The sequence below is a fragment of the Ursus arctos genome, unplaced genomic scaffold, assembly GCF_023065955.2.
Source record: "Ursus arctos isolate Adak ecotype North America unplaced genomic scaffold, UrsArc2.0 scaffold_27, whole genome shotgun sequence".
NCBI lineage: Eukaryota > Metazoa > Chordata > Mammalia > Carnivora > Ursidae > Ursus > Ursus arctos.
The window spans coordinates 12,298,550-12,314,043 of record NW_026622952.1 but is presented as its reverse complement, the minus strand read 5'-3'; positions in this window follow the sequence as shown (position 1 = coordinate 12,314,043).

The window sequence follows — 15,494 nt, the reverse complement described above, 5'->3', positions numbered from 1 at the left end:
CTGACCTGTGCAGCTGTAGCATGAGAGTCATTCTATCAGCTAAGAGGGATTCTCTTCCTGAGACTTGGTCGATAGAGGCAGGATCCTTCATCCTTTAGATCCTGATGTGATCTTGATTAGGATTTGCTGCGGTCATGCAGTCCAGGTCCCTGATATCTAGTAACCTCACAGGCATTTGGTTACCTTCCTCTGAGTTGGCATTTTCATAGTTAGTGTAGTAATGATGTTTGATAAATTATAATGAGACTACACATGGTTTTTAGCTCAGAGTCTTACAATTTCACAGGGGGAAAAGACAAGAAAAACACGTTTCAAAGGCATGAGAACAAAAAAACCAGATACTAAAAATTCCATTCAGCTTTGATGCTCTGCACTTTGGTCTTGGCTGAGCCAGATGGTCACTCAAGTCAGTGCGGTCTGGGTGCCTGGAACATCGGCCAGGGACCATCTCCATTTTGTCCTATAATGCTGTTAGATCCACAGAAAGTTCTAGTTTTGAGGAAACCAAAAGGATCATAGCACAGTAATGGGTTCAAGCTGGTATTGTGTTGAAGAAATCCCTTGGCTGATTTTATTGGCATGTATCAGGCATATCCAAGAGTAGATATAGGTGAGCTAGATATCTGGATGTTAGCAGGCATGATGGGTGGTGATGCTGACCATTTTAGGTTTAGATTATCTCATAATAAGATCTTGGGATGGTGGTCCTGATCCAAGGGGGAGACATCTGTAAGGTTAGATCAAAAGTCCACGATGTAAAGGCTCAAAGCATGGGGTCCAGGATCCTAGGTTAGGAGGTTAAGGATTAGAATTTGAGTTGATAGCTAGAAAGAACCTTCTACAGCTTCACAGAGTGGTGAACTTTAGCAGGGTTTTGGAAGAAAGAAGGAATATCTTTATCAAGAGGATGGACACATGTGAAGCAAAGGAGAATGGCCAGTGGTTCCCATCCTGCTAAGTGGGAAGACTGGTCCCAGTGCTGCTTTGTTCTGGGGAAATCTGAAACATCAGCCCTGGGGCCTCAGGGACGACCTGGAAGTCAACAGATCAGGATGACATTGCCATGCTAGTAATTGGGCATTTACTTCTCATTTCAAAACCACTGTTGGGGATTATTTATTTGTCTTCCTTGGCAGTCAGCAAGAGTTGGCAACCCCCTTGGCATGGCATAGTCATGAGGCAGTCTTGAAAAATCTGTTACATTTAAAAAATTGCATTTGAAATTCTGAGATATTTTAATCAGTTTAGGATCAATCCACCTCAGAAAAAGAGGATGCAAATTTGAAAACCATGCCATCAAAGCTCTTTAAAAGCTAATTACGCTATAGGCAAGGAAATGGTTGGGCAGTGACCGTTAGAATGAATCATGACATGAGATGAAATACAAAACAAATCCATACCGGTTTTATTGGATTGGAAGTAAGAGACAGAGACAGGATGAAAATGTACCCAAATCTGATTAGGGAAATAAACCCTCAGACAGAGCAACGATGGATGGTGTGAGCTGATTAACCTGAGCCCCTTTGGGAGGGAGATACCCTCAGACAATGCACCACTAGGTTTCAGAGCTGGAGAGAGTTCAGACATTTCATCCAGCCATGCTCATTTGTACAACGGAGAAAAATGAGGCTCAAAGGAATAAACAACCTGACAAAGGTCCTCCCAGCTAATGAGGGATAGAGTTTGAACTTGAACCCACATCTTTTGACTGTTAAAGGGTTTTGAGGCAATTTGATGAATCACAGTGCTTAGCCCATTGATAGACCTGACTGTAAGAAGTCCTCAATAAATATGTCAGGCTATGCGTCAGTTTTCCTTGCCATCTAAGTCCCTTTGTCACCTTGTGAAACACTTGGATTGCCAGTAGGAGAGCAGCTAATACCATGTACCATCCTGTGCCCTTTACTCTTTTGGGGTGTGACAGGACCCTGAGCTGGCTCTTGGTTCCCTTAGTTTTCAGAGAAAGCTCTCCATTTTCAAACTGACTCATTTGACTTGATTCTATGTGCCTCTGCCTTGCGGGGCACCCAGTGGGCTTGCAGCTGCCGTCAGCTCAGAGAGCAGATGTGGAAAACTGGGCAGCACTGTCCCTCCTTACTCTCACCTGGGCTCACGTTGCTTCTCCAGGAATGATCAAGCTACCATGTTCCTATAACCTCCAGCCGGGGAGCCTTCAGGCATGTTTGTCTCTCTGCGTCCTTTATTTTGTGTGTGGAATCACTGTTAAATTCAGATTCTTCTTAAACTAGGCATTGGCATCCCAAATACCCCTCGTTCTACTTCTTCGGCCACTATCTTAGATCAGGAATGAATTGTTTCCTAAGCAACCTCCATCACCACGGATAAAATAATTTTCTCTGCCATGGATCTGGCCATAGCATCTTTTTCATTAGGCTTGAATATGGGTTTCCACTCCCTTTTGGATCAAGTGTAAGATTTTATCACACCCATTTTTTTTCCTGTCACCTTTTATATTGAATTTCAATCTCTTCCAGTCTTAGAAATATGAATCTATGGAAACACTTGGGACTCACAGGGAGTAAAATGTGGGCATGTTAATATCAAAGCAGGCTCAACCCACAGTGGCTGGTGAATTTCTTTTCTAGTCCAGGAGCCTGGAATATAATTCTGTGGGGTTTTTTTGACATTTCTTAAAAAGGACCTCTAGAAAGTGAAAAGTAGTTAGCTTTCTATTTATGGCACCTTATCTTTGTTTTGATAAAAAATGCCTTATTTAAAAAAGATTTAAAGTAGCACTTTACTCTCCATGCAGTCTGGTTTTTTTTTTTTTTTTTTTTTTTTGTAGCTGTAGATGCCTTTAGATTTCTGGAAGCTTTTTAGTCTCCAGACATGTATGTTGGAATGTGAAATGGCTAAGCCTTTCCCAAGATGACACGTCTTTAATTATAATGGTCAAAATGAAAATTCTGAGGTTTTGGCTTCTGGTTGAAGATGAAGGAGTGGGTGCAGAACTATTGGTAGTTGTCCGTGTAGTGGGCGGGCAGCAACTGGAGGTGAGGACACCCAGCACACACGATATACTCGGGGGAGGTTTGGGATGCCACACAGCCCTGGCCCCGATTTTTTAAAAAGATTTTATTTATTTATTTGAGAGAGAGAGAGAGCAGGAGCAGGGGAAAGGACAGAGGGAGAGGGACAAGCAGACTCCCCACTAAACAGGAAGCCCGACTCAGGGCTCAATCCCAGGACCCTGGGATCATGAACTGAGCCAAAGGCAGACACTTAACTGACTGAGCCACCCAGGTGTCCCAGCCCTGGCCCAAATTTTGCTTTTCCCTTTCATGTCTCTGCAATGCTATCTCATTCCTTAATTCAGACAGTATTAAAGATCATTGGATTCTGTATTTGGTGCTAGGGATTGAAAATTGAATAATATCCTACCTTACACTGTGAACACAAATCAATTTTAGATGGTTTGCAGATTGAGTTGTGAAAGATAATGCAGCTTTTACCTGGTAACTGTTTTGTGATCTTACAGTAGGGAGTTTTTTTCCTTCCAAGATTTTATTTAAATTCAAGTTAGTTAACATATAGCGTAATATTAGTTTCTGGAGTAGAATTTAGTGATTCATCACTTACATACAACACCCATCCCAACAAGTGCCCTTCTTAATGCCAGTCACCCACTTAGCCCATCCCCCACCCCCCGTCCATCTCCCCTCCAGTAAACCCTCAGTTTGTTCTCTATAGTTAAGAGTCTCTTATGGTTTGCCTCCCTCTCTGTTTTTATCTTATTTTCTTTTTCCTTCCTTTCCCCTATGTTCATCTGTTTTTGTTTTTTGAAATTCCACATATGAGTGAAATTGTATGGTATTTGTCTTTCTCTGACTGACTTATTTTGCTTAGCATAATACACTCTAGCTCCGTCTATGTCATTGGAAATGGCAAGATTTCATTCGTTTTAATGGTTGAGTAATAGTCCACTGTGTGTGTGTGTGTGTGTGTGTGTGTGTGTGTGTGTGTACCACATCTTCTTTTTTTAAAGATCTTATTTATTTATTGCAGAGAGAGATAGCACATGAGTGGGGGGAAGGGGAAGAGGGGGAGGGAGAAGCAGACTCCTCGCTGAGCAGGGAGCCCAACTCAGGGCTCGATCCCAGGACTCCGAGATCATGACCTGAGCAGATGCTTAACTGACTGAGCTACCTGGTTGCCCCCACATTTTTATCCATTCATCAGTCGATGGACGTTTGGGCTCTTTCCATAATTTGGCTATTATTAATAATGCTGCTGTAAACGTTGGAATGCATGTGCCCCTCTGAATCAGCATTTTTGTATCCTTTGAGTAAATACCTAGTAGCGCAAGTGCTGGGTCATAGAGTAGTTCTATTTTTAACTTTTTGAGGAACCTCCATACTGTTTCCCAGAGTGGCCGTACCAGTTTACATTCCCACCAACAGTGTAAGAGGGTTCCCCTTTTTCCACATCCTTGCCAACATTTGTTTTTCCTGAGTTGTTCATTTTAGCCATTCCAACAGGTGCAGGGTGGTATCACTTTGTGGTTTTGATTCATATTTCCCTGATGATGAGTGATGTTGAACATTTTTTATGTGTCTGTTGGCCATTTGTAGGTCTTCTTTGGAGAAATGTCTGTTCATGTCTTCTGTCCATTTCTTAACTGGATTATTTATTTTTTGAGTGTTGAGTTTGATAAGGTCTTTATAGATTTTGGATACTAACCCTTTATCTGATATGTCATTTGCAAATATCTTCTCCCATGTGGGTTGCCTTTTAGTTTGTTGATTGTTTCCTTTGTTGTGCAGAAGCTTTTTATCTTGATGAAGTCCCAATAGTTCGTTTTTGCTTTTGTTTCCTCTGTCTGTGGTGATGTAGCTAGTAAGAAGTTGCTATGGCCAAGGTCAAAGAGGTTGCTGCCTGTGTTCTCCTCTAGGATTTTGATGGTTTCCTCTCTCACATTTAGGTCTTTCATCCATTTTGAATTTATTTTTGTGTCTGGTGTGAGAAAGTGGTCTAGTTTCATTCTTCTGCACATTGCTGTCCAATTACCCACACCATTTGTTGAGGAGACTGTCTAGAGTAGGCAAAGATTTTTAAAAAATTATCTATTTATTTCAGAGAGAGAGAGAGAGAGACAGTATGAGTGGGAGGGGCAGAAAGGAAGGGAAAGAGAATCCAAACAGACTCCACATTGAGTGCAGAACCTGATGTGGGGCTCAATCCCAGGACCCTGAGATCATGACCTGAGCTGGTGGGGCTCAATCCCAGGACCCTGAGATCATGACCTGAGCTGAAACCAAGAGTTGAAGACTTAATCTACTGCACCACTCAGGTGCCCCTAGGCATAGACTTTTTAAAAATAATTCACAAAAAGGAAAAATAATAGATAAAGTGATAAAAAAAGACTCTATTAAGAAATTCTATTCACGAAAAGACACCATAAAGAAAGCAAAAAGATAGGTGAAACAGATATTTGCCATACATATATCCCCCTAAGGACTCATATTCAGAATTTATAAAGAGCTCTTATAAACCAATAAGAAAAAAGACAGAAATGCAATAGAAAAATCTGCAAAGTACTTGTATGGGGAATTCACAAAACAGGATATCTAAAAAGCTAATAAATGTGGGAAAATTTGCTCGTCATTAGTCATTAGGGAAAAGTCTATTAAAACCACAATGAAATACTAACACATATACACCAAAATGGCTAAAATGAAACAGACAAAATATTTAAAATTGGTAAGGATGTAGAGCAGCTAGCACTCTCATACAATGTTTCTAGGAGCATACTTTGGAAATTGTTTTGGAAAACTGCTTAATGCTATCAACTGAAAAAACACTGAACTCCGATCCAGAATTTTCAATCCTAGGTAGATTGAACTCTTACACCCAACAGATGATCCATTGTAAGGGTCTGTTGTAAGGCATTGTAAGGGTTGAATGAGGAGTAACTAGGGAGAAAAGGAATGCAGATGGAAAGTGCAGACTATTCTTTTGGCTGTTCAGGTGGGAGAGATGGCATAGCAAGAGGTCAACTCGAGGTTAAGGGAGAGCTTTTGTAAGAGAGAGATGATCAAGAATAGGGGTTAAAATATAGGAGAGATGATAATTAATTTATGAATTCAATCCCCATTTGAGAAGAGATTTTTTTAAAGATTTTATTTATTTATTTGAGGGAGGGAAGGAGAGAGAGAGAGAGAGAGATAACCAAAGGGGTGAAGGGGCAGAGGGGGAGGAGAAGCAGACTCCCCGCTGAGCAGGGAGCCCGATGCAGGACTTGATCCCAGGACCCTGGGATCATGACCTGAGCTAAAGGCAGACTCTTTTTTTTTTTTTAAGATTTATTTATTTATGTATTTGACAGAGAGACAGCCAGCGAGAGAGGGAACACAAGCAGGGGGAGTGGGAGAGGAAGAAGCAGGCTCCCACTGGAGGAGCCCAATGCGGGGCTCGATCCCAGGACTCTGGGATCACGCCCTGAACCGAAGGCAGACACTTAATGACTGTGCCACCCAGGCGCCCCTAAAGGCAGATTCTTAACACACTGAGCCACCCAGGCATCCCCACAAGAAGAGAATTTAAGTTACCCCCTCCCACCCTAATTTAGGAAAGAATGTAAGAATTAACGTAGGCGTGGGTATGCTATCTGCGTGTTGCTGAGTGGAGGGAGTTTTCTATGGATAGCTTCTACTTTCTTGGTGAAATAAGATGCTAGTTAATTTGGAAAGTGAGATGGAAGAGGAGTTAAGTTGGGGACTGAACTTTTAGAACCGTATCATGGGAATGGGGGAAAGAGGTGGTCAGGAAGAGTAAGACTGGTAAGTGGCATCCAGGACTCAGCTGCAGTGGGAGAACATACACTTTCAGGGCTGTCAGCTGACATTCCTCCATGTCTTCCTCAAGGACCCACAGAGAGAAATTCAAGTGAGCTGTGCTTGTTGGCAGAAGGAGTTGAAGACGTGATTTCTGGGAATGAGGTGGGATAAGAAGGGATGAGTAGTGAGAGAGGGGTGGACTGGTGGAAAAGAGAGCAGTCGAGAAACCGAAGGTCTTGATGGGATGTAGTAACGAGGAGAGAGCCAGACCTGAGGGAGTGAACTGGCTGGAAGGAATGGTGGTTTTGCTCAGACAGAGGCATTTTGGCCTTTGTTTTCCTACAGTGATGAGGTCCCCTATGGCTGTGATAATGGGTGACTGATATAAGGGCTGTTCTCTTAGACATCAAGACCAGCAGGACGATGGTGGCAGCAGGACAGGAGAGGAAGACCAGGAGAAGGACGCTAATGTTCCCAGTGGAATTAGGGCTAGCGACCAGGTGGCCGGGGAAGAGGGTGCAAGAGAGGCTCAGTGCAAGTGGGAAGCAGGGGGTCTGGAGGAGGGAGTATTTTTACATGTGGATAAAAGAGGAAAGTCTTGAAGAGGTGTAAGGAGAAGGAATAAAGCAGAATCTATTGCTAACCACGTGCATGAAGAGATTCAGAAAAAAGAAGAGGCTGCATTTGAGAGGATTCTTGTCCCCAAGAATTCTCCAGAGCGATCCTGTAACCATGCTGGCAGCACCCAGCATCAGAAGAAGGCGTTGCACTACTAAAAATAGGTTACTCGGTGCAGTTCACAGAGCAGTGGGCAAGAAAAACAGTACACAAAGGAAAGTCACACTAGGCTGTAAGCTCCGTGAAGGCAGGGACCGTGCTTTATCTCCTGTCCACTGCAGTGCCTGGGGTGCACATATGAATGTTTGTGTGTGTGTGTTTACATATGTGTATATGTAGATACACATACATGACTGGGTGTATATACGTCTGTACGTGATTATACACCTATCATACATGTCTCATTTGAATTTCTAAACATCACATACATTGTCTAAGTATTGAACCCCCTTTAGAGGTACGGAAACTGAGGCTTAGGTAGGTTAAGTATTTTGTACGAGTTTGGAAAGAGGGGTAGGACTAGAATTTGAACCTGGGTCTTCTGACTCAACTAAGGTAAAAGCACTAAAAAAGGTGGAATGCATACATTCAGAAGAAATACATTGCTTTAGTGGGTTCTGTTTTATGTGGGCTTGGACCTTGTTACTTTTTAGACTACACTGCAAGATATTTTAAAGTGGTCTTAAAGTGAAAAAAAACCCCTCCAGAACAAAACCCAAAACCTATCAGCCCATATTTTTTTCTCTTCTTGATAGCTCTATGGATATTTGCACTTGACTGTGAGGAAGTGAGAGAAATCAGTTTCCCCCTGACCTATCATAAATTTACTGACCTGAGGCTGCTATAGAGTGATATGAACACTTAAACCATACTGCGATCATTACAAATTAATAGGGCCACTTTGCCACTTTCCGACATACAAAAGTGGTTCAATTTGAATTAATCATTGTGATATTAATAATAAGAAAAGTTCTGTGAGGTGCTCTCTTTTGAGCACATCCTGTATAAAGGGCTTCGATTTTCAGGGAAATGACATCTTTTCCTCCAAGAACCCCAGAGTGCATTGCCGCTTGGTTCTGAATATTTTGTGAAATGGTTCACAAGCTGACAGGGATACCTGGTACCGTGTTCACTCAAATCCCTTCCCTGAATCTATTGGAGATTTTATTGCCCCTTGGAAACCCTGACATTCTGCAAATTGTATGGTGAACCCTTAATGATTTCTGAAACAAGAATGAGGTAATCTTCACAGCCATTTAAAATATTACAAAGTTCAAGGGGGCATTTATGGTTTCCTTAATCACAGACTGAATTGACTTTTTCAGTTAATCATTTAAGCAACAAATTGCATATATTATATATATTATCACACAGGAATCTGGTTTTTGCGTTCCTTCTAGGTGCTTTGGGTATCTGTCAGGAAGGCAGGAAAGTCAGACCAGATGGCATGGATTATTATTGGAAGCAGATCATTGATTCATGCGTGCCTTTCTCCTTTTCCCCTTCCTCTACTCCGTCTTCGGTTCTATCAGCAAAAACAGTAATTGGCTATATGGAAAAAAAGGGAAATTGACTCTCTTGGAATGGCTGCCTGAGTAGATGACCATATGTGTGCTTTGTTCTGGGCTTGGACTGAAAATAATTAGCTTTTGTCTATAGCGTGATGGAGGTGCAGATAAGAAGAGGATTTGAATGTACCTTTGTGGGTTAGAATTTCTGCGTTAAGCCTCTGAGGCTTGGATGGTTTAGGAGTCCCCCCCCCCACCATCGGAAATGTCTTTATGAATAGGAAGTATTTGTTCATCAGGTCATTTTGGTCTTTGTACAATTTTGGAAGGCAGAAGTAGGAACATACCTGTGTGGCACCCGGTCCAGGTGGTTTTGGATAATAATAACGATGATGTGAATAAAAACAGTGAGAGGTCACACTTTCTGAGCACTAACCTGAGTGTGAGAGGCCTGGGGTTTTCAGATGATTGTCGAGGCAAGGCAATGACATTGCTTTATGAGGTGGGGTTCTGTGTCCACCAGTCCAGCCCTGCTGCATTTGTAGCTGTAGGAGTTGCTTTCATAGTCCTCTTTGCAAATACTCCAAACACTTTCACTCACAAAACTTGCAAAACCTGGTCATTAGGGAAAGGTTGTAGAGTCAGCAGAGTCAGGAGTTGGTGTGCCGAGCTTGCCTGCGGTAACCGTCATGGCCTCAGGGCACTGTTTGCTAGGGTTGCTTGGCTTGAGCCGGGAGGGAGGGGTGTGTGGAGGGCTTCCTCACTATGTTCAACATTTCCTCACTATGTGCACTGGTTTCACTTCAACAGGCAAGTGAAATGGAAATTTCATGAAAGCGTCTAAGGAATCGAATCCCCCCATTCCTTGGGGTCTGAATATAATTTGAATAATCGAGGTGGGGTGAGGGTAGGGGGACAAGACTAAGAAAATACCCAAGCAATTGCCTCCTCTCCCCTCTCCACTTCGCTTTCTTAATAGAAAGCTGACTTGTGATGGGTTCTTTTAGTAACCCTCCTCCTTTGGTCCTCCTCTCCCACCCCCAGACTAACGTTCTTTTCCAACCGTGAACCATCTGTGTGCGTAGGAGCTGCAGTGCCATCACGAGATGATGGTGGGGAACCAAACGTCCTCTCCCCTCCACCAGAAGACACTTCATATGAACAGCTCTGCAGGGCCCTACGTCCTTTTCCTCCCTGGTTGGTACCATTTGCCGCAAAGAGGACATGAAGGCAACAATTGTCGTTCCAGCTGCTCACTGTGGCCACTCTTAGTAGAATCAACCAACTCCCCATATTAGAATGAGTTTATCTCCCTGGAGAATCGGCCCGTGTTGGGGCAGCCATATGTGTTCTTTTGTGTTTTGTTTTTTTGTTTTGTTTTTTGAATTGTCAAGGCCTGAGCCTCTCATTCCCATGCGTCTGATCTGAAAGCAGGCCTCTCCGAGTGGGTGGTGGCTGCGGGGGAGATATTTGCATTTCTGACCTGCTGCATGCCTTTGCTGAATGAAATTCATATAATTACTACACACCATGACTTCCTCTGGAGTTGTATCCGTTCTGGTTGGCTTTTTTTCTTCCTCCACTTCATCAGCATCCAATTAATTAACGGTTGCCATAGCGACTGTTGCCATGACAGCATAAAATTCTCCCCAAGGGCTTCTCATTCATATTCTAATGAAATACAGGCGGAGAGCTGGGTGGCTGGAAAAAGTGGTCGGGAGAATCCAAGAAAAATGGAAGAGGAAAGAGGAAAAGTCGGCTTTCTCTTGAAGTCTTCCCTTCTCTGGCTTCAGCCTCAGACTGCTTTACCTTAGGAAGCGTATCTTTATTTTTCTTTATACTTTTCCCTAATTTATATTTTTTTTCCTATTTTTCCTCCCGATTTTTAATGCCTGGCTGTTCCTGGGGCCAGAAGTAAGTATTATTGGGTAACATGGGCTTTTCCTGCCTTAGGGCCAGGGTCTTCTTTTTTTTTTTTTTCTTTTTTCTGGTTCGGAAAGTGAGGGGCACATCGATTGTTTAGCCTGGCAGGTCTGCTGGTGGGATTTCTAATGGACTCTTCGTAGATCACTTAAAGGAAGTGGGGCTTTGTCACTTACACTGGCAACTTCCTCCTCTCAAGAGAGGATCATATCTGTCACCTGCCCACATAAAATTTCCCAGAAAGTAATAGTTCTAACAAGATTTCTTCACTGCCCTTGCAAATCTGCCCACTGATTACATACCTCTGTTTGATATCACACTGTATTCATTCACTCTTTAGTTTCTTAGGGCTAAAAATCTTCGCCCACCACCTTCTCCTCACAGGTGTGCCTCATTCATTGGCCTGAGGTCCTCAGCACCCATGCTGTAGCCTCAGGTCCCCTCATCTTGCTTGCTTTCTTGCCTCTAGGCCCTACCCCCTACAACACATTCTCCATACAGCTGTCTCTTTCTAAATCACAGTCTTTTTTGACTGTTTCCTTGGCTGTGCAGAAGCTTTTTATCTTGATGAAGTCCCACAAGTTCATTTTATCTTTTGTTTCTCTTGCCTTTGGAGATGTGTCATGAAAAAGGTTGCTGTGGCCGATGTCGTAGATGTTGCTGCCTATGCTCTCCTTTAGGATTTTGATGGATTCCTGTCTCACGTCGAGGTCTTTCATCCATTTGGAGTTTATCTTTGTGTATGGTGTGAGAGAGTGGTCAAGTTTCATTCTTTTGCATGTAGCTGTCCAAAAATTGAGCTACCCTATGATCCAGCCATTGCACTACTGGGTATCTACCCCAAAGATACAGATGTAGTGAAGAGAAGGGCCATATGCATCCCAATGTTCATAGCAGCATTGTCCACAATAGCTAAATCGTGGAAGGAGCTGAGATACCCTTCAACGGATGACTGGATTAAGAAGCTGTGGTCCATTTATACAATGGAATATTACTCAGCTATCAAAAAGAACGATTTCTCAACATTTGCTGCAACATGGACGGCACTGGAGGAGATAATGCTAAGTGAAATAAGTCAAGCAGAGAAAGACAATTATCATATGGTTTCTCTCATCTATGGAACATAAGAACTAGGAAGATCAGTAGGAGAAGAAAGGGATAAAGAAAGGGGGTAATCAGAAGGGGGAATGAAGCATGAAAGACTATGGACTCTGAGAAACAAACTGAGGGCTTCAGAGGGGAGGGGAGTGGGGGAATGGGATAGGCTGGTGTTGGGTAGTAAGGAGGGCACGTATTGCATGGTGCACTGGGTGTTATACGCAACTAATGAATCATTGAACTTTACATCAGAAACCAGGGATGTTCTGTATGGTGACTAACATAATATAATTAAAAATATATGATTATAAAAAAAATAAATAAATCACAGTCTTTACTCTCACCCTTTCAGTGTGTGTCCGGATCGCCTGTGAAATATGCAGATCCCTGGGCACCCCTCCCAGTGGTGATGATCCAGAGTGAGTCCAGGGCATATAAGTCCAGGGTAGAGCCAAGGACCTGCTTTTCTAACAAACATTCTAGGTTATTCCAGTGTAGACAATCCATGGACCCCATCATGAGAAACACCAGCCCAAAGGTGAAGTGTGAATTCTTAGCAAGGCATCGAAAGCCCACGACAATTTGATACCAGTCTGTTTCTACCTTTTTAACTTCTCTTCTAGGAATGATCCTTCCTCAGATTTTCCACCCCCGTATCCCTGGGGTTCTAACCATATCAGATTCTTCGTTTTTCCCCCATGCATGCTGTACACAACTCAAGCTCAGAGACTTTGCTCAAACTGCCTTTGCCTGAAGTGACCTTGCTCTTGAAGGGGATCAGAATATGCCACCTGAAAATAGGCCACTTTGGTATAAAGATTATTTTGGCTCAAGGCAATGAAGTAACGGCAGATACAGAAGGAATTATCTGTCCTCCCCCCTCTGCCTAAAAGCAGAGCAGAAATTTCCCTTTATGATGTTTCCCCTCCTCTCTCCTACATCAGGAAGAAGAGAATGACTCAATCACCAGAGATGACTAGACTCATATCACTGGAGATAAGATTTAGTAATATTTCATTTAAATTTAATTTTTAAGATTTAATTTAAGATTGTAGGAAGATTTAGTAATGCTTGTCATGCAGACTTGAGTCTTACTTACAAACCTTGCTAAATGACCCTTATGTTCCATTAGATTTTCTCATATATTTACCTTCCCACAATTTACTGCCCTTAGAAGCTCAACCCGCTTTGTCTTGTCTTGTCATTTCTCCAGAATATATTGTCCTTTGTTAACATGGTATATAAGTTTGCAGGCCTAAGCACCCCTTGGGGCCTCCTTTCTTTTCATGAGGCTCCCCCCATGTGCATAGGAAATAAACCTTTCTCTTATTAACCTGTCTTTTGTTGGTTTAATTCACAAGCTACTGAAAATAGAGGGTGGAGGAAAGTTTTTCCTCTCTTACACTCTCTGTGACCCTGGTCAGACTCCTCAGTCCAATGTTACTTCCTTCTCAAAGCTTCTTTTCTCTTCCAGATAGAGTCACCCGTTCTTTGTGCCCCATAGCACTTTATGAGGCCTATGCTTATACTTACCACATTTGAATGTTCTCTTTAAGGGTTGTATCCTTTGCTCCTTGAAGTTTCCTGCTGATGAAAGAAAACAAGTAATTACTCAGCATCTACTAAATACTGGTCCTGATGTCAGTTAACTCTTCTCCCCATAAGCTGCTTTTTAATCAAAAACAACAAAACAGCAGAACTACCTGAATTGAGTCTCCATTCTGGGCAGTGTGCCAAGGGATATACTCCATGTTCTCATTACATAGTCACAGTAAATTTATGAAACAAACCGCCATTAGGATTCCCTTGTTTGTTTGTTTTTTGTTTGTTTTTTGGTTTTTTTTTGGTAAAGATTTTATTTATTTGAGAGAAAGAGAGAGAGCACAAGTCGGGGGGTTGGGGGGAGGAGATGAGGGCAGAGGGAGAGGGAGAAGCAGGCTCCCCATTGATCAGAGAGCTGGATGCAGGGCTCCATCCCAGGACCCTGGGATCATGACCTGAGTAGAAGGCAGATACTTAACCAACTGAGCCACCTAGGTGCCCCAGGATTCCCTTGTTTTACCAGTAAGGAAAGGCCAATAACTTCCCCAAAGTAGACAGCTAGTAAATGGCACAGTTGGGATTTATTCAAATTAGTCTGATTCCAGCTGGCCGGGTTATTGACTTTAAGGTGGAGGAACTTGGCTGAGGGTACCCAGCTGCAGAACGGGACAGCCAGGCCAGCGGGATTCCAAAGCTTGGTGATAGATACCCTTCACACTTTGAACCTCGAGCTTTTCCTGTAGTTCTTGACAAATGGCTCTTTGTATTGAAGTGGGCCTGTTGGGTACTAACATGATTCTTATTTTAAGGCTCAGAGACGTGACTTATCCAGGGTGCTGTAGTTAGAAACTGGCTGAGCAGAAAGGAACACAGGTGTTCACACACTAAAGTGAAATTTCTGCTAAGTCACAGTTGCCACCACAATACAATGGGTACTTGGAATAATGTGGGATACTGACCACCACTTATGATATTCTCTCAAGGGAAAAATAGATCCTGGGGTTATCATTAATTTTTTTAGACCATTTAGTGAACATTGGGCTATGTGGGGCCTGTGAAACAGACATGCATCTCAGGGAGCTGCCATATTTTTGTGCCCATCATTGGCAGCATTTGAATCCAGATCCAAGCAGGTATCTGCAAAGTAGTTATGATCTTCAGAATTAGGAGACTTTAGTCAAGTGTTTGCTACTTAGTCTGTAAAAGACCATTTGGAAGAGGATTCAACAGCACCCAGCAGCTGATGAAGGAAGGAGATATTTTCTCACCTAATTTCCACACATGGTTTCCACAACCTCACCTTCAAACCCTTTGCCAAACACAGTCTGCCTGCAGAGAAACAACAACAACAACAACAACAACAAATGTTCTTAATCCCATGTGTTCTATTTAGAAAAGCATCTGGGTGACAGCATCTGTCTCTCAAGCATCTGAAGTCAGCAGGACTTCACATCCTTGGTACCCATTTTTGCTTTTGTCCCCTGCCCCATGGTAATGCTCCTAACCCAGCCTGGAATAGCTGCTGGCCTGTGGCTAGAGTTTCGTTCTGCCTGGGCTTTTGGGGGATGGGCGGCTGTTGGCTCTTTTTCAAGGTAAAGGCTGCACTGGGAGGTCACTGGCTGCTGAGGAGAGAGACGGCCCTGTGCGGGTGATGGAGCTCTATTGATTTCCACCTTGCCCAGCTGTATCACGCCGATACACCTGCTGCCGGCTGCCAGTGTGATAACATATCCTTCTCAGGCGCCAGGGGAAGATGGTGTGAACAATTCATCTCCTGGATGACTCATCAGGCCCCTGCTTCCCGATCCACTCCTGCCTTCCCCCCACTCCTCCCACCCCACAATGTTATTAGCAGGAATAGCAAGGCATCCGATTTTGAAGAGGTGGAGGTCAGAGGGTGAAATTATTAACCTCCACGTCAATTCTAATTAATGCAGCAAGCCACCTGGATATTTAGTGACTGGAAATGAAATCAATTTGAGTTTTAAAATTTAATTTACATACAGCT